The following is a 27,063-nucleotide window of genomic DNA, read 5'->3' on the forward strand; positions in this document are numbered from 1 at the left end:
TCCTGGATCTTGGGATTCAATCCCAATCCTGGCAAGTGCTCCATGCTATACCAATTAGAATACTTGGCAAAACTCAACAATACATTTCCCTACCTCTGTAACATGATTGAAATTATAGTTGTAAGTTGTATAAGAGTGTATGCAAAAAAATAAGGGTGATGATGTAGCATTACTTATCCAGTCTGCTGTGACCTCAGCATCCACTGTGTGCAATGCAGATCCTGACATGGTATTTGTTTTTTTACTTGTCAGTAATAATTTTCTACCCATAGTTATAAACCACAAATTTCATGTATGCTACCCCAGGGTGACCTCTGTGTACCTCCTTAAGGACTTGGGCAGATCAAGGACTCTCCAACTTCACATGAGGCATCCCTACTGCACTGTGAGCTTACTGTGCCTGGTGAGGTAATGAGACAGGGAATTGTTGTCCACTGAATAACTGCATTCTACAATGTGCAGCCAATATGTGTCACCTTAGTCATTTCTCTGCAACAGACAGGAAAAGACTGCGTCTACAAAATCTCCATAGAATACCCAATACTAATACTACTAATACCCAATAGCAGGTGGCAGCAGCACATGTCAGACTCCTGCCACTGAAAGGATGTCATTCTATAGGAGAATTTAGGCAATTATATGTAAGGAAGGCAAACTTCTGAAGATAATTGTCAAAGCTTTTCACTTAATTTGAGCAAATGTCTGTTCAGCCTTGCTGAGATTGTTTGAAGAAAAAGTTATAAAACTTTATTTTCCACTTTGTAGAAAGAACAGCAATCACACCATATGGCAAAGCACTGACTGCCAATCGGATGCAATACTAGGGAATGTAGTGACTTAACACCCACTGTGACACTGCTTGTTTTGAAAAATGTTGATTTACATTGTGGTCATTAAGAGCCTTCAGGGTTGTTGCCAAACTGGGGATTTATCTAGAGTAATAACTGATGAAACTAAGGAATGAACTAAGAAGTAATGTAAGAAAGTGCTGGTACCTTTGACCACACAAATATGTTGAGGGCATCTTCCAAATTCGCAGTGTTCTGATTCCTTTTTTTTAATCACAGCCAGGTTCTGCAGTACAGACTCTTCCTCCTCTCACTTATGGAAGTGAAATCTCTCAGCAATCACAAGGGCTTTCAGGGAGAGGGATTCATGCAGCACTGTGGTAATTTGAGAGAAAGTTGTGCTACCTGGGTTCTCTAGGGCAAGAAGACTGCAGAAACCTTTATATCTTACACCCCATTACACATAATACATCAGAAACTTTTTTCTCTGTATTGTTTGTTTCAGAAAAGCATGTTATCATGGCTCATACATTTCCACTGTTCAGTCCATCTGCACAGATGGCAAAGTAATTCCATTAATATCTTGGAGTGGTATTTGTGACACAGGTCTAGTTTACTGAAGCTTTAGCCTCCTGACAGTGATGCAAAAAGTTTCATATATGCAAAGTAGAGAGTAAGCTTCTGCTCAGGGTTAATGTGAGATGTTAAAATCAGCCAGATCCAGGTCTTTTTTTTACAAATGTAATTACTGGAGTAGCCTAGTTGGTCTGTAATCTTAGTGATTATAATCAAAGCACAAAGAAACAGATTTGTTTTTGTAACTCAGCATCCAATGTGATTTTTTTCTTTGATTCTTGAATGTGTTCATTTTTTTCCACATAACAACCTGCAAGGAAAGGATGTCAGTCTGCTTATTTAACCTCACTTATATAGTACAGCAAGTCCTGTAAAAATAATTTGACTATAGGTCTTCCAAATAATATGAGTAGGCTGTATGGATAAATGTTTTACCGTAGTTTTTCTCTTTTGAGATTAGAGAGGCAGCAAAACTCAAATCCATTTCCATTTAATTGGAATTATTTCAGTCTCAAACTTTATACAATTGTTTCTTTTTTGTGGAACCAAATATAGGGCAAGATGTCTCTGTCATCAGCATACCTTTAGTGTGTCAATGAGATTCATGTATCTATGTTTGATTTTTCTTCTTCCTGCATGATTTCTTTCTTTAATCTGCACACATATGTCATAGAGGGCATCTTCCAATTGAATGTTGAATTTGCAGTGTTCTGACAGTTTTCTTTTCTTTTTTTTTATATCACAGCCGTGTTCTGCAGTACAGACTCTTCCTCCTCTCATTTATTGAAGTGAAATCTCTCAGCAGTCACAAGGGGTTTCAGGAAGAGGGATTCTTGCAGCACTGTGGTAATTTGAGAGAAAGTTGTGCTACCTGGGTTCTCTAGGGCAATAAGACTTTGCAGAAACCCTTATGTCTTGCATTGTATTACACTTAGTAGCATGGAATATTTTTCAGGTGTTTTTTGTTTCTGTAAACCACTCGATATTTGTATAGCCAAAAGTATGTGGACACCTGAACATCATACATATATGAGCTCGCTGGACATCCCATTACAAAACCATGGGCAGTAATATGGAGTTGCTCCCTTCTTCTGGGAGCAATTACTCCTGGGAAGGCTTTTCAAAAGATATTGAAGTGTATCTGCGGGAATTTGTGCTCATTCTGTCAAAAGAGCATTTGTTAGGTCAGGCACTGCTATAGGAAAAGAAAGCCAGGCTGGTAAACACTGTTACAATTCATCTCAGAGGCATTCAGTGGGGTTGATATCAGCGCTCTGTGCATGCAAAAAGAGTTCCTCTATACCAAACTCTCCAAACCATGTCTTTATGGACTGTGCTTTGTACACTGTAGCAGAGTCATAATGGAACGGCAATGGCCCTGTCACAAACTTAAACCATACAAGTACCCTTATTACCAGCAACCTCAAACAAAATATGGGCAATCTAAGGTAACTGTTTACAAATGGAAGCACTTTACTCACCCAAATTAATGTTTTTCAGGAGAGAAGTGTGCATAGATTAATGTCCTAATGTTGACTCATTTGACTTTGTGAGAAAATCATGAACAGCTTTTTTTCAATAATAATATTTTGTTTACTTTGTCACTAGTAGAGCTAGAATGACAGGAGGTATCTCATTTCCAGTTGTTCGTCTTTCTGCCTAAAACAGCCTAAAAATATTGTAAAAAAAAAAAAAAACAAAATTTAATTATTGTATTAGTTATTGTATAATTATTGTATTTTTCTTATTTTTGCTAAAATTAAGTTTAAAAGCACTTATAAGGTGGGAGCATATGTGTTTAATTATGTGTCAGTTGTTTAAAATGTCTTTGTATGCTGTAGCATTAACACTGCCCTTCATTAGACCTACGAGTCCAAGGCCAAACCCTGAAAAACTGTCCCAGACCATTATCTCATCTTCATTAAACTTTACTGTTGACACTGTGTATTCCAGTAAGTAGTGTTCTCTCGGCATTCACCAAACTAACATTAGTCCATCAGACTGCCAAATAGTGAAGCGTCATTCATCACTTCAGAGAACACATTCCCACTGTTCAAGAGTCCAGTGACAGTATGCTTTAAACCACTCCAGCCAATGTTTGATACTGTACAGTCATGGAAACCCATGTCATTTCTCTCAGTACATAGTTCTTGTGCTGATGTTTCTAGAGGCAAATTTTGAAATTTGTAGTGAGTGAAGCAACAGAGGAACAGTGATTTATACACGCTATGCTCTGTAACACTCTTGCAGTTCCACTCTGTGAGTTCGCATGGTATAAACAGTTATCACTTCATAGCCGAGCTGTTGTTGCTCCTAGAAGCTTCCATTTCACAATAATAGCACTTACAGTTGACTAGGGCAGATCTATGAACTGATTTGTAACAAAAAATGGCATCCTGTGACAGTGCTACATTTAACCCCCTGCTGCACTCTGCCCCCTAGAGGGGTGCTTCAGTACATCAAATTCTACTGCCAGAATTTGTTTGTGGAGAATGCATATGTTTTATAGTCTATGCTCTTGATATATATTTTATATATTTACTTCCTTTGTATATTTTATACACATATGCAATGGGTTTGGGTGAAACACCTGAACTCAATAATTACAAGGAGTAGCCACATACCTTTGGCCATATAGTGTATGTGGTCCATTGCAGTTCACCAATTAGTTGACAAACCAAAGCCTGTAGTAACCACCATGCTTAAATGATTTGTTATTACATTGAATTTTGACTGTAGTTAGCAGAAACCTTACAAGTGTGCAGCGCCATCCTCTGGTTAATAAGGGAACTGTGGTAGCATTGCCTTGCAGACAACACATACACAACACACAACACATGGTAATGGAAAACCTATAGATGTATGTCCTGTCTATAGATATATGTCATGCTACATTTTAGTGTTTAAAGAGTGAAAAAGGGAGCAGTTTGGAGGGTAGAATGCTTACCCCTCACCTGGAGCCTAGGCCTTTGGCCTTTGGAGGGCTCATGGCCTTTCACAGGCTCATGATGAAGTGAAGTGATAGTCTGAATACTACTGTAATGTGTGTCATAGGAAGTTGATTTGTTCAACACATTACTGTGTTTTCATTACATACATACTAGCATACTACAGTTGCTAGAATGTATGGCTAAATGCAATACTAAGTAAATTCTATAAATGTAACCTCCTTCACCTTCTTATAACCTTGGTCATTCCTTAAGAGATAATATACATATTTCCTTGTAGTGTAAGACTGATGATTTCTCTTATGTTTGACTACAAATATTTTTCAACTTATCACAATTACTCAAGCTACTCAAGATACACAAATTACTTTCACGTACAGTATTTACATAATGGCAAACTTGCTTTAGGCATACTTTTGCTCTGTGTGAGTACAGTTATAAAATACAGAATGGTTTATTCCTCTGATTTTAAAAGGTGTCTTTTAAAGAATACTGCAAAATAATGTATTTTAAATGTTGAAACACAGGCTAAAGGATATATTACTGGACACATAATATTCATTATATGTTGAAAAAAGGCTAAAGTAGATAATGTCTGGTCCATGATAAACCTAGAGCTCCTTAAAATGCCTGAAACCGACTCAAACCCAGTTAAATTACTGTGATAATTCTAATATAGCAGTGACACAGCAAACAATACTCATATAATTTGCCTGAGACAGGGCAGTATCCAGTCAGCAGAAACCCAGGGATGGGGTCCAGACATACTGTGATTTACAGGTAGCCCATTGTAATAGGAATACAGCAATACAATGACTTATTTCTAATTTTATTTTTAATTTTATTTATAAAGACTACTAAGTACTAAATTAATTTCAGAATTGGTAAAGTACATGTGAATAATTCCAGAGACAAGGAATTGTCACATTCAGATTAGGAAGAGCCCTAATGGTTTCTTGTTGATCACAAATTTGTATTAATATGCTGATACTCATTTAGTGATCTATTCTAATTTTCCCCCTTATTAAAACATAAATAAATGTATTTTCATCTGCAGTAGCAAACATCATCAGCATTAAAGCTGGGGCTTTTGAACATGAGACAGAGATACATCGGTGTGAAAGCCAATGTTTATTTAGCCTGTGAGAAAGCACAAGCGATTGAGAGAATGAAAATGGGAGAGTGTGTAACAGTGCTCTCCTGTAGATGGGCAGAGTGTTATCAATCTGGTAGGGTGGCGTGTCACTCTGCCAGCAGTTCTGCTCACTGATACCGCCTGTCTGGCTGCTACATATGTCTTTACCCCTCAGCCCTCTCCCCCAGATTTACACAGCAGCCCTCTGCCTGTGACAGCTGCTCCGCTTCCAGTGCCAGGTCCATCAGCTGTAAACCAGCCTGTTTTGCAAGTCATGCTTGCCTCAGGTTTTCAGGGCAGATGTGTGTGAGTGCATTCGCATGCTTTACAGATGCCATGAAACATATATGAAACTATTTGTGAGTTGGGAGTTTTGGTCACTCACAAAAATCTTATATAAGTCTAATAAGTGTAGATTCCTCTACTGCTGTGAGCATAAATTCCAACATGGGCCAGCAGAGGTCGCTCTGCTGAGCTGTGCCTTGGCTGAATGGGCCACCTGTGCCCAGCACGTGCCTCATTTCTCTGGCCACCAGCCACGTAAATCACTCAATCAGCCCTCTGGCAGCTCTGCCATCAGTGTCCTGCCTCACATCTTATGGGTAATCAGTGTTGTTTTTCCTCTTCCTCATCCCACACACACTGGGCCCTAATGTGAGCATGCCCCCTCTTTCTAGTCCTCCTCTCTCCTACCTAGAAACCATTCCTCTGCTGTGCCTCCTCCACTTAGAGAGTCTGCAATCTCCCTTAGTCCCTCTGATTGCAATCAATGAAAGAACCTAATTCTGTCCGCTCCATTTAGAAGCCCCCTTGACAGCAGTTAATGTCTAACCATTTGTGACAGAATACATCATTTGAGATGAACTATCAGTTGTGGTACCTGGGCTGAATCATTGGCAGCTCTGCAACCGGCTCATTTTGCTTCAGTAGAGAAAAAGATCTGAATCTGAAAATGATCAAGATACAGTACATTAGGATCAACTGAATTATAAAAAGGTCTTCCCAAAAGTGGAATTTGGCTCTACAAAATGTACTGTGAAGATTACTATTATAATGTTTTTTTGTGTATTTGTACACTATAGTAGAAAAGAGAATGACACACAATAACATTAAAACTCTATGTGAGGTAGTACTGATACACATTTATATAAAACTGAGGTGTAAGTGTATGAGTTGTAGCCATACCAATGCTACCTATGGCTAATAGAATCCTGAGAGAAGATAAAAGACAGTAACATAAAGCATATCTGAGGCACGTTGTTACATGTAACTTACACAAAACAATAAAATCCATCTGCAAGGCAACAATAAGTAAACATGCTACATCAGCCAGTTCCCCAGTACCTAAAGCAATCCTCTCGATACGCTCCATTTCTTTTTATGTCAGTGCCTAATGTTACAGTGGAAGAAACATCTTCACAAGTACAGCAGCAATGGCAAAAAAACTGCTTGAAAAGTAGGAAAGTAGAGTGGTTATCACCTTAGAAGAACGATCTAATTATAGAATCTCATGACTCTGTTGGTTTTACAAAGCATAGCTGAAGGCAGAGAATTGTGCATGGTTTATTCTCTACTAAAAACGAATGGTCCTGGTTGTCCAAATAATCTGTCTCCATATCTCCCTCTCCCTCTCCACCAGGATACACATGCTGTCACTGTGATACCCCCACCAAAAAAGCTTAAGAAACAGCCACACTGCTCACTCTAAAAGGCAAACACCTGACAAGCTTTTGTTTCTTTTTAAATAGTAATGTGTTGACATATGCATTAAAAAGGGACATCTGATTATTTCAGAAGTATTTTTCATTATACATTGGTTCTTATATTACAGATGACACTCAGTAGCAGGCTGCCAGCATGTTGTTGACCCCAAGTTCTCTACAATTCACCAGATTTGCTGAGTGCTGATACATTCATAACACTGAGCCACCCCAAAGGTCATTCACATGGAGCACTGAGAACACTTACTGTTCATCTTAACCAGAAGGTCATGATTAGAGGAAGGGATTTGACTGGCCAAATAGTAGTGGCAACAGGAGCAGAAAGTAAAGTTTATGCTGGCCATATTGGAGTCACAAGTAAGCGTAATTTTATACCACAGATAGCCTTGCATTGTCTGATTGGCAGATTAGCACTATTGTGCTACGAGTTTAAACCTGTCTTAGAAACCTGTTTCTGTAAATCTGGCAGATTCCAAGCTTGGACCTACTGACATTAGCAATGAGCAAGGTGGACAGACCTTGACAAAATGGTGCAAAAATAGCGGCTAACGTTATCTGATTGCAAAAGATTAGCATAACACTGGCAGGAAGTGTACAAAACCCAAGCACAATGCCTGAAGTTTTGTGTGGTTCATGCACACCTCTGAAACACTCATCTGGTTGACACCTTTAAGCAGCCTCCCATCCCTGGAAGGAACTCCTCATCCAGTGAGCAAAGAGTTGTAATAGCTTTCCTGCTTGGCAGAACAGACCCCAGGGAAACTCCAGCCAGCAGGAAAATGATGATGATACTTTGGGGTGAGAGTAGTTGTGCAGTGGTGAGACAACGTCCCTGTTGTGCATGAGGATGAATGCACAGGGTGATAATCTGCCTCTGATAGAGCTGAAGATGGAGGGGAATAACTGGCAGGATCCATCAGCCCAGAAAACTAGCTGTCTTTGTATTATTTTTCTTAATAATATATGCATCCAAATATAATTTTTAATCTTAATATAACCTTTTAATAAAGGCCTGAAAGACCTTTGAATGACCTTTTTTTCTATATGACACATGGCAGTGGTCTGAGAGAACAGAAATGACAAGAGAGGACTATTATCCTATTATCCTGCTTCATGCCCTGTAACTCAAGCATAAACATGAACAGTTATGGATATACATGTAATGTTTGACCCCCAAAACATCAAAGGAAATGTGATAAAGTAAATAAAAATAAAAATATAAGGTTTTTCATTGTCAGCACTGGATCCATAAAACTGTCAAAGATGTGAGAGAAGTCTCACACATGTAACACCGAGTACACTGAGGGATAATGTAAGCACCTGCACACCAATGTAGAATAGAAGACTGAATACAAGAGGTTGGACTGTGAGTGCTGATCAGAAGACATATTTTCTTCTATTCTATAGCACAGGTCTCTCTCAGTAATATGTCATGGCATAGATTCCATTAGGTGCTGAAATCATTCTGCAGGAATCTTGGCCCATGCAAACAGGGTTGCTTCTCACAGTTGCCGCAAATTAGATGAAGAATTAGAACCACCTGTTCTACCTTGCCCCAGAGATGCATTACAGGATTTAAGATCTAGGGACTGTGAAGGCCAGTGAAGCAAGAAAAGACCCTTGTGGCTTGGTGCATTGTCCTGCTGAACGTGTCCTTCTGCCATACGGTAAACAGATGAAGGGATGAACTTGGTCGGCCACAATGGTTAAGTAAGCCCTACTACCCAAACGTCTATCCACAGGTATAAGAGGACCTAGGGAGTGCCAAGAAGACATTCCCCATGCTATTACTCCACTTCCACCAGCCTAAACTGTTGACAACAGACAGGAAGGAGTAACTGATTCATGCAACTCATGCCAAATTTTGACCCACCTATCAGCATGGTGAGACAAAAATCTAGATTTATCTGACTGGGTGATGTTTTTCCACTGCTCAGTTATTCTATTTTTTGCATTGTTTTGCCCACTGGAGCCTTACCTTTCTGGTATCCCTTAGATTGCGCTGGCACTTGAACTGGTCATCTCCTGTTATAGCCCATCCATACTAAGGAATGACAAGTTGTGCAATTGGACAAATTAGTTGACGCACCATCATTGTATTTAGCTGAAAGTTTCTTGACTGTGCCTGTTTGTCAGAATGATTCTTGATATCCTTCTCTGAGTCCTTTTGTTCATGAGTTGTTTATGTCCACAGGATGCCCTTTCACTGGATGTTTGTCCTTGATCACACCATTCTCAGTATACTCTTGACACCGTTGCACTAGAAAATCCCACAAGGTTGGCAGTTTTTGAAATATTGCCCCTGGCTTATCCTAGCTCTGCCCAGGAATTTGATTAGTCTAGCATTGATGACCACGTCTCATTCTATGTTGCTCAGATCGCTCAATGTTTCCACTTTAATGTAGATTCACATTGAAACTAATTCATGGACTTGTTAACCTGATTTTATGATGCACAACATGGGTCAGCTGTCTAATTTCCATACAAGGAAGCTCTGATAATGAAAGGGCAGGTGTTGCTAATAAAGAGCTCAGTCTGTGTGTGTGTGTGTGTGTGTGTGTGTGTGTGTGTGTGTGTGTGTGTGTGTGTGTGTGTGTGTGTGTGTGCACGCACGCACGCACGCACGCACGCACACACGCACTATATACACTCTATACTAGGACAACAGGAGAGAGTGCTCCTGGAAACTTTTGGGGGGCCCTGTGTATAGCTCAGGCTTGAACTCTGCAGAGTCCGACTTCGACGGACTACCAGAACTGGTACGAATACGGCCAGTATCCAGATATAGACTCTGCGGGGTCCTTTTATTTGTATGAGGAATATCGAGAGGGCTACAAGGATTAAAGAATGACTGGGGAGTGCAGTGACGTTAGTCTGTGGTCAGACTCCGAGTCCAACCGTGAGGAGGATCTAGTGATGGTGGTGGAGGAGGTCTTCCATAGGGACCCTTTCTCTGATAGCGACACTGTAGACTATGAAAGTGACAAGCCTCCAGCACCCAAGGCTCCGCCCAGGGCATGCCGCTCCAGAGCAAGCAAGCTGACTTTCATTGTCATCCGAGGAAGACACTCCTCCCCCTAAGGCAAATAGCCCTAGAGTGCAATTACCTATGCCCAAGCCTCATAGAGGCAAGAAAGCAGCGGCACCAGTGCCTGCCCCAGAAACGGGCAAAACAGCTGGTGCACTACCCGACACTCTTGCGCCAAAGCCTGAGCAGCCGCCACCCAACCCGACAAAGGACAATTCCGCCCCGGCTGGTTGGACTCCAACCCAGCCAACAACTGGTGGACAGGCTGGGGCTGCTGCCAGCTTCCCTGGACTAATTCGCAACCCTTTGTTTACGTATATTAATGTACCTGTCCTGGTCACTGTGCCAGTTCCAGTCACATTTAATGTGTCCATCACGTTGTGTCTGTGCCTGTACCCGTCAGTGTGTCCATCCCTGTGTCTGCTGTCGTCTTGGTCGCTGTCTTCCTCCCCTCTGTCAGGTTCGCACTGGCCTGCGTCAGGTCGCTTGGTCCTCTGGCCTCGCTATTTGGCGTTGGTTTCGGGGCTGTAGCCCGATAGGCTGGCACGTCAGGAGTCACACCATTGAGGAGGTGCTCTGTCATGGTACGGCCCCTCCTCCCAAACGTCTCCCTGCTTGCGGACGGGCATGCATGTGTTCATTCATTTATCTGTATGGCCACGCCCTCCCCGTGTTTCACACCTGCTCCTCATTTTGCATCATCACTGTGCGTGTATATAAGTCTCTCGTTTAATTGTGGATGTGTTGGTGTTTAACCTTGCGATAGCCTAAGCTCTACGTTGTCTTTGTTCATCAATAAATGTCATTGTGTGTCACATGGCTCATTTGTGCATCCTGCCAAGCCTCCCAATGTTTATATATATATATATATATATATATATATATATATATATATATATATATATATATATATATATATATATATATATATATAATTATTTTTTTTATTTTTATTTTATTTTTTTAATTTATAAAACAATAAAGGCCTGTGGCCATCTCACAGAATAAATCCATTTAACAGCTTAACTATAAATACATAAATAAATAAACAATAACCACATAATCATTCTTTTCATGTCATGCACTGCCCATACCTCACAGCAACTTCAGTAAACGCCCAGCACCTGGCAGCCTTGGTAGTGCTTAATTGACGCATCTGACAAGTTCTATTAAGGGCTATGAAAGTAAACACAAATGCTTGACTGAATGGCTGAGAACAGATAAGGCAATAATGAGGACAGAGACATCAGGGCACAGTGCTTCCACTTCATTCACTCAGAATAATTATTTCCAAGGTCTACCATTATTCTGACATTAGACAAAGACAGTCCACCAGAGGAAACAGGCTAATCAGGCAGTGTTGCTATCTGTCAGGGGCAGAGCGTACCTGTAGCAGGCAGACAGGCAGGCTCATGGAGACGGATCAAGGAGAGCATGTGGCCTTCACCCAGCCTGATTGCTCTCAGATTACCAAGTGACAGCCTGGACCGAGTGCTGGGCAAGTGTGAGGGGGTGTTGTGGGGATGGGGGCTGTCTTTCAGCATGGCCTCTAATGTGAAACATCTGCTGACACTCAAGCTGAAGGGGGGCAGAAAGTGGCTCAAGAGCTCAGCTTAGTCCATGTAGAGGGGAATGCTCGTGACAAGCCTTCACCTCGTTAGCTTGTACTTGACTGTTGCCATGGCAAGAGAATCAGTTCTCTGGCCCATAAATGAAGCCCCAAGACTATTTTGTTAGGAGAGGACAGGAGAGGAGAGGAGAGAGAAGAATAAGAGAGGAGAAGAGGGAAGAATAAGAAAGGAGAGGGTATATGGGGAATGGAAAGGACAAGAGAGAGCAGGAAAGGGAAAGGAGAGAATGTGAGGATCTGAAAAGGATGCCTGCAGGCCAGCACACCTGTCCGATCGCTACTCCATGCCTGTCACTCACTCACCAGTCACTCTCAGCATGCACACTGACTTTGTGACAGCAGAGACCAAATTCAGGACAAATACCAGCTAGAGTCAAAAATGAAAAAAAAAAAAAAAAGCAACAGCCCAAGAACCTGTGGCTTCAGATATTATCACGGCAACACTTGGACTATAAACTGCTGATAAAAGACAATCTCAGAACATTTCTTTATAAAAACTGTCCATTTTAGGACTGTGTCTGCACCACCTGTGGCAGTTGAAGAATAGTCAATAGCCGCACAGCACTTGTGTGTTGTAAGAAAGGTTAGCAAATGCTGAGATATTATTACGTTCTTTCAAGGGTTGTGCACTATTGTAGAAAATTCACAAAGATTTTGAGTCATCAAGAGAGGGGTTGGATTTACTAGACAGATCCTCTCCTCCTCTTGACCTTGCCCTTATTGATTAGACCCTTTACTCCAGCAAGCCTGTTCCCCACTGGCAGGAATGAATCTGAGCACAGAGAGAATTGTCTGCAGCCTTCACAAATAGCTGGCAAATCAGAGCACAGTTGTGCCTCCTAAGGGCAAGGTGTTTGTAGAAAGTACAGTAATACAAATAGAAGCATAATCCTTTTATGAAAAGAAAATTGAAGTTCATGCTTGAATACTGCTGCCAGAATGGTCTGAATTTTAGACATCAAATGTGCACTGCAAAGCATGAGGAAAAAAAATCCCCAACAAGCAATTTCATGAGACTTAAGGTATAATTCCGCAATGACCATTCATCAGACGAGATGCTTGCGGTGCTGTTATCTCCTACAAGCTCATCATAAGGACTTACACACTGCCACAGAAAAGATAGAAAGCTGTTTTGGTGTGTGTCTTTTTAAGCAGCAACTCAGATCTTTTCATGTTTAATCACTCAGTCCTTTGAGATATAAATGTTTCATGTTTCTTTTAATATGACAGCTTATGTTTTTTTGTGTTTTTTTTAACAAAGGAAGACAATCTACCAAAGCACTCAAGCACAGTATGCCATGTGGCCCCAGATTGGCAGCACAGGCAAATTCAACACATCTGGTGCACGGCTGAGTTTGTCTCCTCCACAGCCTTAATCGCTGTCAAATACAGCCTTATGAATAGACTCTTCCAAAGACAATATTGTGCAAAGACCATAGCTCACATGTCAGACAAAGCACGAGATGTGGAGAGTGGTTAGTAAGTGAGGTGCGATATGTATTGAAGAAGGATCCTTCACAAGGCTTCAGCTGATTGAGTTTATGGCCAAGGCACATGGGCGAGCGAGCACAAGGACTCTGTGGCTGAGATGTCAGCTCCACATGCCAGCAGCACTGCCTCCTCAGCACACGAAGGAGCTGCCACTCCACCAGTGCCATGCAGCAGTGACTCAGTTGGCACATTACGGTTCAATTAGACAGCCCTGGATTTGACACAGGAGAAATGGAGGCGGGGGGGAAAAACCTCTCTGTGGCCCAATAAAGTATAAGTGAAAATGACTGTTAGAGACAAAGACACACTCTGTATTTCCCTTTACACATGCACACAAACACACAGACACGCTATAAGAGCCAGACTGACATGAAAAACTTCTGTTAACCTTTGGGCTGGAACAGAAAGCATGTGTGCTCTTTGTTTTTATGGGTTGAGGGGTAATGACACAAGCAGTAGTCACTGAGGGCTCTCACAGCCATGCTGGGGGACCCACACTCCATTCAATGATTATGATTGTAGATAACACCATTCATATGACTATCACTGGAAAATCTGTGATGACCCACTTACCACCCCACCAGTCACGCCTTGCATCAGCCTATATGGTCCCTCTCCTACTCTGGTGACTTCTCTTCACCCTTCTGATTTTTCCACACTATCTGCTTTCTGTCTTGCTTATATACTGCTCTCCAAGTGTCTAAACACCCTTACCCGTGCTAGAACCATATATATAATGAGGAAAATAGCCAGAGCACGGTCAGTGACCTGCAAAAAAGAGACAGGGAGAGAAGGAAAGAACAGGGAGGGAGGAAGAGAGAGGATTACTGAATTTAGGGAATGCCATGCTTGTTCTGTTCTTTGTGTGTACATGTTTGTCCATGCACATGTATCTGTCTATGTATGGGTAATGTGAGGAATATGACAGTGACCAACCCTGCATTCAGTGCAAGTGCTGTCAGGTCACTAATACACTGGTGACACCTGCCTTCACTACAATCACATTAGGAAAGACAGATAGGGCAGATGTCACTAATGCATTGGTGACACCTGCCTTCACTACAATCACAATAGGAAATAGACAGAGCAGAAGTCCTTGGCTATCTTATTTAAGATCCATTAGGCTTGCTGGCAAATTTTATCCTAATACCTGTTGTCTCGCTGGATTCACTGGAAGGAAAATGTTTATTTTAGACACTTCTCCCCCAGTCTCCTACCATCCCACAACCCCTCATAACCTCCTGCCACCTCCACACCCCCCACCACCTCCATGCCACCTTCCAGCCATGTCCCTAGCCACCACAGACTTTCTATCACCTGTAGCCAAAAGTTTGTGAATGTGAAAGCCACTGTGTGTATTTGTGTACTCCACATGTTCTGAGCAATAGCATCAAACAAAAGCACTGACATAGAAACCAAAAGCCCTGTGAAATAATGTGAGTTGAACAGTAGTAATCCTACTGAATCACTGAATACAGTGAGTAGCCTTGACAGGCTTTTCAGCTTTTCAGCAATACAATGCAGACTCATTCTCTTGCCACAATTTCAGAGCACTGTTTCTAAGCAACTGGGCACAAAAAGCCTCTCCTTCATGATTGGATAGACACCACAGGCAGCAGGAGGTGATTATCACTGGCTCTTATCTCTTATCGAACCAATACCCAATTTCTGAGCAATTTCTATCCACAGGGAGAATAAATGAGAACATTTAACATTCCATGAAATCAAAGGAGCATAACCTGCAAAAGAGATAGCGACTAGCGAAAGTTGCTTGGTTTAATTCATGATCCAGTCATGTCTGATGGTCTTCTGCAGAGGGTGTGGTGGGGATGGAGGAGAAAACAAAATAATCTGTCACCAGTGTGGAGCATCCGGTGTCAGGGCCACTGTGAAGCTGCCAGTCTTTTCATCTGCCCATCATCTACAAGCAGCACAGCCCAGGATGCGCTGCAGCATAGCCCCACTGTGGCCTGCAGAACCTCTGTACAGCATGACCACACACCCATGTACAGATATACATGTGGACATGCATGTGTGTCAGACACAAACACACACACACACTTTGCCCAAAATATGTAATTTTTCACAAATATGTTATTACTGGGTGTACTGTAATGCAGAGTGATCACAAGGCAGACACAAATGCTGAGAAGATCGAGATTTATTAAGGGCATATCCAAATCAATAGAACGCTCCAGGGTTAAAGATCCAAAACAAACAGATCCAGGATAAATCATAAAACAGAAAACAGAACAAAAAAACTAAAAATAAGGAAGCAAAGGAAAGTGTAGCAGTTCTAATATTTTTAATGAATGATAACTTACAGTTGGTAAATTTAATTGGGGCACCATTCATGGGAACAGGGAAAATGTATTCATTTTAATTTATTAATGATTCAGTCTCAACTCATCAAAGTGGCCAGTTCGATACTTGATTATTTCTCGTCTACAAAATAATATCACTCTTGGCTCAGATGTAATAACCAAGGCACTGAATAAGCAGAGATAGGAAAAACACATAATAATCATTGACTGAGATGCTATTAATGACAAGGAGTGTCTAGATCACTAGAATAACAATCCTAACAATGCAAACAAGCTAAATTTAACAGAAACTATTCGTGGTGGATACAGGTAGCTAGCTAAGCTAAAAAAGGTTGTTTTGAGCAACCTATGGAGGTAACCAACCAGATAATCTACTTATTGATCAGCAACAAAGGAAACTTATTAAATCAACAAATTCATAATAAAAGTATGCCTACAGTAGAAGACAAGGATCAGGAGAGATAAATAGCCATTGCAAACAGTGAAATGGGGAACCAATTATAGGACATGAGAAGGCTCTCACACAGAAGAGAGGAAAGAATTAATGATCTAATTTTATGTATAAGCAATAAAGTTACTATTGTTACCAGCTGATACTGGGGGTGGGAGAGAGTCTATCTTCACTAGACAAGATGAGGCAAGGTAACAGGTAACAGGATGCTAGGAGGGAAGCACATGCACAAACTATGACAGTACCTCCCCCAAAGTGCACGGTACTGAAGAGTGCAAACAAAACAAAACAGGACCAAGGAACAAGACTAGACACAAACAGAAACAGACCGGGCAAGACTGGGAGCAGGGACAAGAGCCAGACGAGACTCAGGAATAGACAGACCAGAAACAGGAACAGAAGGAGCAGAAGCATACAAAGGAAGCTAAGACACAGGAGCAGAAGACACTGAAGATGTAACCAAGACAGAAGCGGAACAAGCAGACTAAAGTTGCGGACACAGACACCGGGGCCACAAGAGGAGCAGACATAGGCAACACAAACAGAGGTAGGAATGGGAGCAGCAACATGAACAGAAAAAATAGCATGAGAACCAGAAACAAAATACTGGACAGAAACAGACTAAAGACAACAAAAGGGTCAGGAGGGAGAACGAGAAGACAACAAAAGGCGACAAATGATGAGCGATGACCGGGGTGGAAATGGCGGGAAATACAAGGTGGTGGCAGCAGGAGACAGATGGGGGCAGGACAGGCAAGGTCCAGAGGTACAGCAGGGGCTGGCAGTGGGTCCGGCATTTCCAGAGGCACAGCGGCAACTGGCGGTGGGTCCGACAAGTCCGGAGGCACGAGAACATGAACTGGCTGGGCATCGTCCACCATGCCTGGAACAGGAACTGGAATGGACGTCTTCCATGTCAGGAACAGCAACAGGTTGGGTGGCCAGTGGGACAGCCAATGGGACAGCCAATGGGACAAGAGGGTTGACTCTGGAGGAACACACAGACACAGAACCCACTCAGCAGCTCCCAAGACTCACACAAGCTATGGGAGCTTGCAGTGGTGCTTGAGAGCTAACCGAGTACCAAAGAACGAGTTATCTGAGCGTTTCAACCATCTATCCACATCTTGTGCTACAGGTCGTTCCTCCCTGTAGCGTTGATCAAGACAGGTAGACCCATAGCACTTACCTGAGGTCTTGTCGCAAAAAACGGCTAAAAGTGAAACCAACTGCGGCGTTTTCTATGAAAGAAGAGTTAACCTTGTACCCGCAGTGCCAGGGGATTTGCTGACTCTGGCTTGGTGGAGCTGAGAAGTGGCAAACTTGGACTTTGTAGAAACCAAAGTTTTATCCCAGTGGAACAACCAGAAAGCAGAGCCTTGCTCTCACTGTGTCCTTAGATGGCTGGTCGTTCTATAACGTGGAATGATCATGAGACAGACGCATATGCTGAGAAGAGAAAGATTTATTATGGTCAAATCCAAAATCATGGTCAATAAAATGGGCCAGGGTCAAAGAGCCAACATGAACAGATACAGGATATAGAAAACAAAAAGCATGAAAACTATAAACAAGCAAACTGAAAGAAACACAATGGAAAACAGGCTACATACAAAACAGGCTAGGAAAAGCACAAGGCAGGCAAGGACAAACAGAGGCTATGTACAAAGGACATGGGCTAGGACAATGATAAGCAAACTAGCAGGGAAAAACACAGGGTTAGTATAATAAGACTAATGAGAAAGAAACAAGGAACAGGTGAGACAATTTACAGGTGGGGACACTCAAACAAGGGGCGGAACAACAAAAAGAAAGCAAAGCAAAGACACAAGACAGGGTTGCCAAGGGTTGCCAACCATGACATTTACAAACTGGTTGTAGTACAGTATCAATCAATATACTAAACATCAATGTGTTTGATAGGGGTAAATCAGGATCTAATGAATTTTTTGATATAATGAATTCTTTGAGCTACCAAACATGATTCAGCTTCTCAGATAATTATGAAGCATCTCATTAATAAAGGGGTGTTAAAGCAGGGGTGTTAAATAAATACACGGGACTTAAACTGTTATGGTCATCTAAGGACAAAGTATTAATCTATATAAAATCAATGCAATTATATGAATACATTTATAATTAGACCCATAATATAATTTTTTAGAATTCCATTGTACTGCGAGAGGTGGCAGTACATGGGGAATATGCCATAGATTCCTACAGTAATTATTTGGAGGATCTAAGCAAGAGGCACTGAAAAAGTAATGCAAGAATGAATGGGGGCTTTCTTGGGTCCCGTAAATATGTTGCGTCTCTGTCTTTTTGATGGTCTCTATTGGTGAGTTTTGTAGAAGAGCCTTCAGTCTAATTCTCTTACTAGAGCCCTTCTAACCTGGTGTGCATGCTTACCTCATGCTATGCGCTAGCTTGCAGTATGCCAACATGTGAGACCAAAAGTCATGTCTTCAAAAAGCCTTTTAATTGTGTTAGTAAATTCCAGCCACACATCTACAGTCACCCTACAATACTCTCTCACATGTGCAGCAGTGAAGTTGTCTGTGTACCCCACACATGGCCCCCACCACATGTCCAAACCCCTGAGGACCCTCATTACGATAAGTGGACAAAAGCAACAGCTTGCTAGAAAAGGGAAATTCTAGAGCCACTGCCAAACACTACAGCACAGCCTGCATCATTATTCTTACTGCAATTTAATTCCTGCAGAAGAATTATATGAAATGAATTGCCAATTTAATCTGGCACATTTCCATAAAACATGTACTAAGTACAGTGAAAGAAGATAAACAAAAAAAGGAACACAGAGCTTTAATGGATGCGCTGGGTAATAACCATTATTTTTAATGGGCCTGTGTGCTAGGGAAAAAAATCTAACTACAGTATTAATGAACATGTACTTTGATGGTGCATGGCACCTTGTGTCCTCGATTGAATGGAACATTTTGTATGTATTTCTCTCTCTTCATATGCTCTCTCTCTCTCGCTCTCGCTCTGGCTCTCTCTCTCGCTCTTTCTCTCTCGCTCTCGCTCTCTCTCTCTCGCTCTCGCTCTGGCTCTGGCTCTCTCTTTCTCTCTCGCTCTCTCTCTCTTGCTCTCTCTCGCGCTCTGGCTCTGATGCAGGTTCTTAATGGATGGTGATGCTGCTGAAGTTGGAATGGGAGCACTTAAAGCCACTCGCTGAGAGCTGCTGGATCTGGAGCTCCAGCTCATCAGAGAGGCTCACATCACCCATTATCAGTCCAAGGTTATAGAAGAGACATTACCACAGCTTGCAAAAAACATACCCAGATGTCTTTTGTGTGCAGGACTTAGAAGTGAGAGGGGGGCTAGTAGGATGAGGGAACCAGGGCTGATGTGTAGGACAGGGGAAAAATCACCGGTCTGCCCCAGTCAGCTGCCTGGTGACTCTTTGAGTCAGGGCTACAGATGTGACTATTTACTGTTTAAGTGTTTAATGAGGCAAAGTAAGGTTAAAGCGAGACTCTAAGGAAAACACATGCACAAATTGCTGTGGTTTAAAGACAGCTTGTGTGTGACACCTGTGAAGTCCACACGAAGCCATTCACATAATGTTTATAAAAGATGGGGACCTAGACTTCTGTTTTTTATTCTACTTTTCACTTTACAGTGAGCACTTCCACTGCACAAACTTTCAGCCATTGAGTTTTAAAAACATATTCTTCGAGCAATCCTTGAAATTTTGTTTATCAGTATAGGATTTATCAAATGTTCTTAATAAAAATGAATGCAGGCATACAAGTAGCACAATGCTTATAATCCCAACCTGATCTGGATCTGGAATTCCTTTCTGAAGAACTATTGAGTATCAGTTGTAAGAAACAGAAAACTCTTAATTAGGAAGCATGATTAAAACAAAATGAATGTTACTACTTAACCTTATTAATTCCTGTTTAGCTAATTAGTGTGCTATTCAGAAAGTTATAAACCATTCAAATTTTGCTCACATATACACAGGTGAATCACAAACAAACAAGTGAAGCACAAGTGAAGCACAGGTGAAGCACAAACAAATTATTGTGCATTTACATCTATACATGTGAAATACACAAAAATACATTAGTGAAACCTTCATATATGCATATATGAATCATACACCCACAAATCTGCCTGAGCACCAGAGTTTTTCTCTCAACAAAAAGAATTCTCTCTCTGTCATTCAGGGTCAGAGTTCCTTTAGTATACTCTTGACCATTGTTCTATCTTTAAATAAACACTACCCACGACTGAGCAATCAGAAGTGTCCATATGCTAGAAGCATCCCCCAACATAAAACCCCAGTACTAGCAAGTATCACATGACAGGAACTCACAGCTTGTTGAAAAGACCTTTGTTATGCTGACAGGTATAAGGAAGATCCAATTGTGTTGAAGATCCAATTGCACTAAAAGCTGAATGAACAGATCATTGAGATACAACAAATTGGTCACTGGATTAGTTTACATCTTATTTTAGTCAAAAATAATGTTGAATGATGGAATTGCATAGTATTTTCAACAACATGTGCAGTATGTTTTTTTTTAATCTTTTTTTAGCATGGTACTATCATTAAACATTTTGCAGGGTTTAACAGTCTGGTCTCCTTCTGAGTGTAAACTGCCAAATGCATATCTGAGTCAAGTTATCATGACCATTTCAGCTTCAGGAACCAAATTACTAAGACTTCACTTTTCCAAGTAATTGACACTTGCATATGTGTCAATAAGCCTATATTAGACCCAACTCTTACAGAAAGAATAAAAAACAAGCAAGGTCAGCAGACTCCAGAACTAGTACCACTTGTCTGGACCTCCATTGATTGGAAAACAGAAATGATATGTCACAATGGCCTCTTCATACGTATACACACTCGCTCATACAGTTTGTCAGAGAAGGCATAGCCAGAGGTGTTTGGCTATTCCTCTGTCTGAGAGGCGAGAGAGAGAAAATGGACAGTCAGAGACAGTGAGCTAAGGAGAGAAACACATGCAGAGAAATAGAGTTCATACATAATCAGGAAGTGGGTCAGTGTGGAGACTGCTGCTGAAATGCACATCTATTGTCAGAAGGTGTCTGGCCTCACCACTTACCTATAACCAAAAGTTCAGCTCCACATACTTTCTTACAGAGAAAGATCTCTGCTGACAGCTCTGTTTGTGAGCCCTCCCCTTCTCTCCTCGCTGTCGCAGTCTCTCCTCCAATCACCCTCCTGTCCCTATGAGGACAAGGAGAGAAGGAAAGAGAAACAACATCTATAGCAGAGACCTAACTTGATAAGAAGGGATCTGCTAAAGCAAGATGGGCTAGGAAATCGTAGCATTGCCCCAGTCCCTCCGCTCCAACATACACCCTAATCCTATTATTACAGCTAGCAGCAATCCTACTTTCCCAGTCATTAACTCCAAACTAGCAGGCTCCTGGTCTGCCTCAAGTTGCAGGGCTGGAATGGAGCTGCTTATATGGATAGTGGATTTCATTACATGCACCCATATAATCCCCCCACCCCACCCCAAAAGCGCTGTCTCTCCACTCTGGGGATAATCTGCAGTAGAGGTGTTAAACCAGCTTTTTGTACTGAGTCTCAGGCATCCAGACTGCCTCAGTGACCGTGCCTTCAGCAGTAGGCATGCAGAATGGCACCTCACAATCATTTGGCTGGCTCTGACTAGGGCCCAGGAGGAAGGAGGAGGTAGGAGGTCATTATGATAGAAAGCCATTTCTTAATTAGGCTCATGGCTCATTACCTTAGGAATATTCCAGGTGATTCTGATGCAGAGAGTGGCTGGGTTTCCTAAACAACGCGTGACTGCACTGAGCTCTGCTCCGAGCATGAGCATATGCCTGAGTGAAGGAGGCACCACAGCCCATCGCTAGCGGCTTGGGCTGATGTTCTAGACTGCCTGTGCCACATTTGTGTATGTGTGGCAGAGAACATGCATGCAAACGGCGCCTCCATTCAGGCGTCTACCTCTGCTTCAGTGCGTGTCAATGGCACGCACCGCCGGCAAGTGCGGGAGGTGACATTTAACTGACTCAGGATTTTTAAAAATACAGAGATGTAAGCATATCCTGGTCAGCCTCCAGCTGTTTGGCCTATTTACACATGTCTGTGATCATATAAAACACATCTGCAATGCCTCATAAAAACACAGCATCATGTTCACAATGGAGGTGTGTGTGGGACAGATTTCACTTTACTAGGACAAGAGTTAGTCCACCATGGCACTCAGTTATGGTTCTCTGTAGGGCATCATCACTGCCCTCCACAGCACTGCATAGCCTCCTCAGCACATTATCATAATGGTAATCGCCATGGTGAGCGAGTCCCTGTTTATCCTGGTTATTAGGTCTGTCCGAGCTGAACATATAAGTGGGCGCTATGGTGTGTGTAGGCAGTGACCTTGGGACGGGGACACACACACACACACACACACAGTGAAACGGTCTTTAATGAGCGGAGTGGGGACTGAGCCAGAGGAGGAGACACATCCCAATTCTCTAATGGCTCCCACTGCTGAGGAGAGAAAGGGAGCAGGATTGAAAACAAGGGGCAGGTGTGCGTGTGTGTGTGTGGGGGGGGGTGTTGTTGGAGGTGGAGGTGTTGTTCGGCAATGCTATAAAAAAATACATTTTAATAAGGATAAAAAAGGAACCCAAGGTGCAAAACGAAAGGAAGGAGCTGCTGAGTGAGACTGCCAGGGTCCAGAGTTGAAAGTTTGACCTTGCTTGCTGGATGACAAAAGAAACTGACATACACGCACATATGAACAACTTTGACTCATTTAATTATTCATATACCCTCTTTGATTTTGGGCAGTTGCCCCACATTTTAAATGCGACAGTGTCTCATTTGGACAATGGCAGCTAAGAGCACTCCCTACTGCATTTTAACACTGTCTGTGGCTTTGTCATTTGTCGTTCATTTTGATCTCTCTCTTTCATCTGAATGGGTACAGACTGACCTGTGGCACCAAGCAGGATTCTCTGCCATAATCACACCTGACCCTGAGAGACCCCAACTCGCTTTCTTCCACTCATCTTAGTACAGTAAAACAAGGAACTAAGATATAAAGAATGCAGTCCTCAATGACAGCAATTCTGTTAATGCAACTCAGCCATAATGATTCCATTCTCACTATGACATCCACCACTTAACTGAACCTATACACTTTTGTGTGGCAGAGGAAGGCCACAATTGCTTTGTGGAGCTGGTCAAAGGCATTGTGTTGCTTTGAAAAGGGGGGAAACAGAAAGAAAAGAGGAATTTAAAGGAGAACAGGAGGAAAAAGAGAAGGCATGTAAAGATGCGAGAACTTACATCTTAGGGTTACAAGTCAGCCCAAGATACCCAATTAGAGTAAAATATTGGGGTATGCACATTCCCTAAAGTGGCAACGTAACAGATGGTAGGGTATAGGGGGAGGAAGGAGGGTATGGTCATGCCTGTGCATTTCACAGCACCTGTGACAGGTGCAGCAGTGGGTGATGGTAAACCATACAACTCACATTCCTTCCTTATGGCAGCTGTTTTTGTTCTCTCACGGGGTTTACTAGAGCAGGGGTTTTTTATGACAGCCCTCAGTCACTTGGCATGGTTTTGTTGGAAAAGCCAAAAGAACAGCCACAGCAGACCTCCTTACATATTTAAGAAAAGATAACAAACCTGGGAAACACTGACAAAAGTGTCAAAAATATGACAACTCTACAACTTAAATAGAATAAAATGCCAAATCTCATACACCATCTGATTCAATTGATAAATACAATGTGTAGGGGAGATCTATAAACAGTTCACTACAAGTCAAAAGTTTGGACACCCCTGACTCACTGTATGTTATTCATATACTCATATATTCATATATAAGTGATAATAATTTTTTTTTAAATCATTTAAAATTCCCCCTGAGAAAATGTTTTTGACTGGTTTTGATGAGGGATTTAATCCTTAGTGCTCAGTATATGTGAGAATTTCTTCAAAATTGATGGAAACCATCATAGGTGGCTGCCTCATGAAGCCAAGAGCATATAAAGCTGGCATCAAAGTAAAGGGTGGCTTCTTTGAAGTATCTAAAATCTAAGACATTCAATATACATATGTGTTATTCCAATGTTTTGATATCTTCAATGCTTTTAGAAAACATTAAAAATAAACAAAAAGGTGTGCCCAAACTTCTGACTTGCAGCATACTTTAAAACCACTTGTGTGAAATGACTTTGTTGACAACAGCTCACACTTTTGTGTATTCTACTAAATACTGCCTATAACGCTTCATCACAGCAGTCCTTAAATGTATTATTGCTAAAAGCATCCAGATACACACACGTTTATTTCATTATTCATACACAAAACTAGATTTTGGGCAGTCACCCCACATTTTAAATGCCACTGTATCTCATTTGGACAATGGAATCTGTAGAGGAGAGGGCACTCTCGGCTGCGTTTTAAGACTGTGGTTTTGTTTAATGCATCATCCGTCCTTTGTTTTTGTTTTTTTTCTTTCTCTTTTCTCCTGTCTAGTATGAACAGCAGCAGAAGACAAAGCAACAAGCAGCAGGCTTTTCTTCTGATTCTGCATCATTCTCTCCCATGAACGCACCTGATCCTGAGACACCCAGACTTTCTCCAACTGTGATCTCAGCACAGTAGCACAAGTAGCTAAGAGTTAAAAGATACAGTCCTCATTGAGAGAAACGATTCCATTATAACTTTGGATATCCACCACCCATCTCAGTCCATACATTACTGTGTGACAGAGGAATACCATTTTGTTTTTACAGAGCAACTGAATACCTTTGCTGCAATTCTTCATCATGAATGTATATTACTGCCAACACTGTTTTGATCAGAGCAACATCATCTAATGCCTATTGTCCATTTTCTTTCTGCATGTGTTTGTGATTCTCCCTCTCTGCCACTTACAGAACTTCATAAACTGAGAAAAGAAGCAAGAGCATAGGATACAAACAGAGAGAAAGAGGGGAGGAGGGATCGAGTGAGAGTGAAAGAGAGTGAGAGGGAAAGGTATAGGAAGACAGAGTAAGGAAGGAGATCAGCATTCTACTCAACCCATACGATTCACCGTGCTGGCCACGTCTGCTGGCAGTGACAAATTTTCTGCAGCTCCAGCAGAGCCAGCTCATTTTCTTCTGCTTGTTTTCCCCTCACTACCTCCCATTGTTTTTTAACCTCGACAGGAGAGAACCATGTGGAATATACATTTTCACACTCGGTTGGACCCTGGCAATAGGTGTCAGGACTTCCTTTCCTGAGCCTGCTATCAGGATGCTAGGTACACTATTTATACAGGGTTGAGGAAAGAACTATTTGTCTTCCTATAGGTTGATAAACATGAATTCAGATCAATATACATTGCTAACTCACCAATATAAATGGTTTTCTCCGGGTTATGCCAACCATTTCCTTTCTTCAAGGTAGCACATTAATTGTGTATTAATCAAAATGCTAGTTTTGACCTCTACAATTAGGGTAAGATGTAATTAATAACAGATGTTTACACAAGATTACAAATTATAACAGGACTATAGGGTGTAATTTTTCTATGTATTGTGCATTGGGCACTATTTAAATCATGCAAGCACAATTCCAACTTCCAAAACAGAAAGCATGAGTTGAAAAATTTGAAAATGTTGAAATGATATACACCATTGATTTTGAGAAAAACAGTTTAACATTTGTACTTCTTCACAAGACCAGAATATTCAGGGTCTGACATTCTGACTGGAATGCTTGTTCACCAGTCACAACATGCAGTAATTTTGATATTAAAATCTAAATTTTGTTATTTAAAAAAATGAAAAAACAATAATTCTACAAGATCTTTACAGTCTAACTTCTTTGCCTATTGCTGTTTCACCTCCAGCCAGGGGAAGCTTCATGTGCAGCTTTGCTGCTTCTGCTTTGGTTGACTCTCTGCAGCACCTCTGCTAAGCCAAGAAAATATGAATCTGCAGCTTTAGTGGGACATCAACAAAAAGGCAGAGGAGCACAAAGCTGCACCCAAACTAAGAATTCTGCCTCAGAAAATCCCAGCAATCTGCCATGGTGACTTACCACTGCTTCTCCAAAGTCTGTCCAAAAACTTTAGTCTAACTTGGCCACCAATAAGATGCACAAGCAGTGGTGACGCACGAGTCTGAATGGATGTGAGTGACGTGGGTGTCCTTGCCCTCTTATTTTAGCTTTATGAAAGGCAGATAGTGTGGCTAGTGTGCGACATGACTCTGTGATTAATGGGACAGTGGGAGTGGAGGGTATAGAGAGGAAGAGACATGGAGTAGGAGAAAGGAAACTGGTTGGGGGGTAGGGGCTTCAAAAGATATTGAGCATGTTCTTTTGTCTCCCCCTGTTGACTAGTTCTGGTACAGCAAATTGTGACTCTCCAGTGGTCTGACTCCATGCATGGTAATATCATGAAGAAGTATTTTTGGGATCACTCGAATCAGCCATTTTTAGTAATACATTAGTATTAATTACTAATGTATTAATTACTAACATTTGGCCAACAGTATTACTAATGGGTAAATTATATGCATTTCAGCCTTTTTACAGCAATGTTTTGTACTGTACAGTAATGTTTTATAGCAAAAGAACCAAATAAACTATTAAATATAAAGCATAGCAACATTTCTTAGATAACAAGAGGAAAATAAATCTTCAAGCTGCACTTAAATATAGAACAAGCCACATCTGTTTATGTTAAAAATCTCAGATTAGCTGTTTAAGTATTTATTTATTTATCTTGTCTTAACTATAGATGATGCTAGAACACTTTACTAATGTTCCTAACATTATACAGAGCACTGTCTGTTAAGCTCCAAATGCCAGCGAGTCACTGTCGCTGTTCATTCCAGCTGCTTTTGCCTGGCTTTGGTCTCGTGTTATCAGAAGCTAGCAGCAGTGTGAGTGTTCAGCCTGACTCTTCCTGTGTCCATGCT

General features: G+C 41.6%; 1 long non-coding RNA gene across 1 annotated transcript; it reads right to left on the reverse strand.

Annotated features, from left to right (window-relative positions):
* Positions 1–15,460: 15,460 nt before the first annotated feature.
* LOC113572282 (uncharacterized) lies at positions 15,461–26,276 on the reverse strand. The gene is made up of 3 exons (XR_003410092.3): positions 26,180–26,276; positions 21,198–21,322; positions 15,461–17,080 (listed from the first exon to the last, which is right to left on the reverse strand). It is a non-coding gene; the product is annotated as an uncharacterized LOC113572282 (long non-coding RNA).
* Between the last annotated feature and the right edge of the window lie 787 nt (positions 26,277–27,063).

Source organism: Electrophorus electricus, chromosome 14 (assembly GCF_041902795.1).
Source record: "Electrophorus electricus isolate QZ-2024a chromosome 14, ASM4190279v1, whole genome shotgun sequence".
NCBI classification, from domain to species: Eukaryota; Metazoa; Chordata; class Actinopteri; order Gymnotiformes; family Gymnotidae; genus Electrophorus; species Electrophorus electricus.